Source organism: Phragmites australis, chromosome 10, assembly GCF_958298935.1.
Source record: "Phragmites australis chromosome 10, lpPhrAust1.1, whole genome shotgun sequence".
Classification (NCBI taxonomy): domain Eukaryota; kingdom Viridiplantae; phylum Streptophyta; class Magnoliopsida; order Poales; family Poaceae; genus Phragmites; species Phragmites australis.
The window spans coordinates 26,855,949-26,859,695 of NC_084930.1; positions in this window are offsets into that span (position 1 = coordinate 26,855,949).

The window sequence follows — 3,747 nt, forward strand, 5'->3', positions numbered from 1 at the left end:
GAGGAAGAAACTTCCACCCCCATGTTCATGGTCATCTCATGGGTGGTGATCTTACCGAGCACTTGACTTGGAGTCATCTTCTTGATGTCCTTGTTGTCGTAGATGATAGAGACTATCAACTTGTACTTTGAAGAATAGCTTGAAGTATTCTTCTCATCACTTGATCATCATCAATTGGCATTAAACCTATCCCATTGATCTCATTAACAAGAATATTCAAACGTGAGTATATATTATTAGCATTTTCATAAGGTAGTTATTTGATATCATTGAGCTTGGTAACTAGCACATGATATTTCTCATTATGCATATCCTTTGTGTCTTCATTAATTTTAATGAGACTAGTCCAAATATCATGTGCATTAGTGAGAGAATAAACACGATTAAATACATCAACATTTAAATATATTAAAAGGACACTCTTCGCTAATGCATCTAATTGCATCTCCTTATTGGTGATACGTTGTCTCATCCCTTCCTCAGTGACTCTCCAAACATCTAGACCTTTAGCTCACAAATAACAAGACATTAGAATTTTTCAACAGGGAAAATTTGTGTCATAAAAAAGTAGAGCACTATAGGTATCCATCTCAACCCTGAATGTCACAACTCTAGGATGTTAAGTCTATCAAGAGCACGAGGATCCGATACCAATTATGAGGAACAATAACGTCCTAAGAGGGGAGTGACTTAGGACACTTAGAAACATAAACCAAATTTTCTTCAAAAACCTCACAAGATAAACCTATCTCAATTTATATCTAAATATGCTCTAGTTTTATCTAGTGTGTCTACTCTATCGCTCAAGAGAATTGCAACCTACTCTAGCAAGGTAAATTGCAAGTATGTAAATGAGAAAACGTAAATAAGGTAGAGAGACAAACTCGGCACAAGAGATTTTTATCCCGTGGTATCGATGGTATGAATGCCATCCCTAGTCCATATTGGAGTTCCACAAAGGATATGCTCCCGGTCGTCAAGTCTCTTCCGGTCACGACTCTTGAGCTACCAAGTCACCAAGACAAGATCTCAAGCATGATGAGCAACCAAGCCACCAAGGCAAGGTCTCACCACTAGCCTCTCTTCCGGTCACTTGCCGCCGTGATCACTTCAAAGCTTAAGCCACCAAGGCAAGGGTCTCTACATCCCCGTATACGTGTCTTGCTGCTGGTCCACACCAAGTCAGAAGGTAAACAAGCTTGAGCCACCAAGGCCCAAGATGCCAGCGAGTCACCAAGAATCCAAGATGTCGATGTACGACTCGGTACAAGTTAGGATCACTCCTTGATCCCTTCTTCAAGCTGCAACACCCAGCTACAACTCACTCTAGTCCTATAAGCACTAAACACTATCTAATCTTATGCTTAAACGCTTTGGATGATCACTTTAAGCACTTTGGTGGTTTGTATGTCTTTTCAAGTGTATATGAGCTTTCTCTAGACTCCAGCAGCATGCCACACCTTTAAATAACTGGGTGGAGGGGTATTTATAGCCTCAAACCTACCAACTAACCGTTTTCCCAGTGGCTCAGCACTTGCAGTCGCCTCTGCGAAAAAATATTCCGGTGCTATACTCTGGTTTGCACAAACCAAGCATCGAATCATCCGGTGGATTGATCTTCAGTCTTCTGTACTTGCATTCTTGTCTACAAGAAATACTCTGGTGTTATCCTGTGTAGATCACCAGACTATCTAGTGAGGTCCTTAGCCTTCTCCCTCTTTGTCAAAAATACTCCAGTGAGTTCAACACACAGAGCACCGGACTATCCGATGAGGCTATCAGACTCTGTGCACAATGCTCCGGTGAGTGCAAACTTCTCTGCATCGGACCTTCTGGTGGAGCAAATGTTCCTCGGACTTTTCCAATTCAATCAAACTTTGTTCCGGTTGCGGTAATTTCTTCATGTATTGCATCCATAAAACCTACTAACATATATTCTTGACAAACATGTTAGTTCCAATGACTATATTATCATTAATCATAAAAATCATAATCATGATCTAATATGGCCATTGTTGCTACAACAGGAAGGCATAGGGAGCGAGACGTCGGCAGACGTCGGCGGGGAGCACGAGGAGGGGCGGGCGGAGCAGGGAGGCGCGGTAGGTCATCACATAATCAGAAGTGGGGGCTAAGAAGAAAGAGGAATGCGGCAGACGTGCAGCCACCACTCGAGCTTGTCTCGGCTGAACACGTAATGATCTGTGCTGCTACTGCTATGCTTGATTCCTAACGCCAAATTTCATCGTTGGAGCTACTGCTCTGTGTTGTTGATGCTTGAATGCTTGATTGTTTCATTCTTGGTCCTGTACGCTGCTCCGTGCTGCTACTAGTTGCTTAATTGCTTCAGTTTTTGTGGTGCACTAAAGTTGTACGATGAAATGCCACTTAAGAAATAGCTGTTGCAAGAAATTAACCGTTGCAAAAAATAGCCGCTCCAAAAACTAGTCGTTATGAATAAAATATAAGTAAATAGGATATAGAGAGTGGGATTTGGCTAGTCTGCTATAGTGTACAGAAATATAGAGATAAAATCATTTAAAATAGATAGCTAAATGGAGATACAAAAGATCGAATTTAACTGGTCTGCTAGAGATGCTCTAAACTAGGCTATACCTATCTCTTCCAATAATATTGCTAGCTCTCAAAATTGACCTGAGCTCCTCTCTAGTAAATATTCGTACAATGGAGATTTTTTTTCTAGTATTGGACCTGCATTCCTGTTGAAATTGTCGCGTGCATTCCTATTGAAGATGTCGAAACTGCCCACCTTGTAGAGCAATGTGGAGTGTGAGGCTGTGAGCTGGAAGTAATAGTACTTTCTCGGTTGATCTTTTCTGCTCCCCATAATGACCATTTACCTGTTTTTTCCTGTCCTTGCTGACGGTATGTTTCTCTAAGCTTGTAAAGGCGTTCTAAAACATATTTCATTTTAGGGCGTTCCTTCATGTTGTTTCTCAGGCAATCAGCTGCAAGTTTTCCCATTTTATCCGTAATCTTCATGTTGCTCACATTTGCTATTTCAGCATCAAACATCCCTTTTGCCATTTTCCTTTGTTTAATAGCGTTCACGAAGTTTTCTGTGAGATCGGTACTTATCCCATTTTAGCATGCTTTCTTTCTGGTGATTAGTTCTAGGAGAACAACCCCAAAACTGTAAACATTATTCTTTGGGTCAATGCGTCCCTTTAGAAGAAATTCAGGATCCACATAACCTCTGCTCCCTATTACATTCATGGTGTATTGAGTTTTGTCCATTGTAAGCAACCTTGATATTCCGAAATCAGATAATTTTGCACCCGAGTTATCATCTAGAAGTATGTTGGCAGGCTTGACATCACCATGAATAATGGGTTGATACATTGAACAATGCATGTAACTCAACGCTTCTGCGCAATCTACTGTAATATGTAGTCGTTCATCTAAACCAATTGGATCATCACAGCCATGAAGCAGGTTGTTGAGGTTCCCATTGTACATAAACTCGGTGGCCATCGTTAGAGAATTTTCATCTGCACAATAGCCCAATAGCCTGACTGCATTTTTATGGTTTATCTGACAATGGACAGTTACCTCTTTAGAGAAACCTTGTTTAAAATTATGGTTGATGTATTTCTTCACTGCAACTAGACTTCCATCATCAAAAACTCCTTTGTGAACTTGTCCAAACCCACCTTCCCCAGCGGGTCTGGAGCCCAGGGGCGTCAGAGTCCTTGATGGCGACCCCCCAACAACAACCCCTCACGA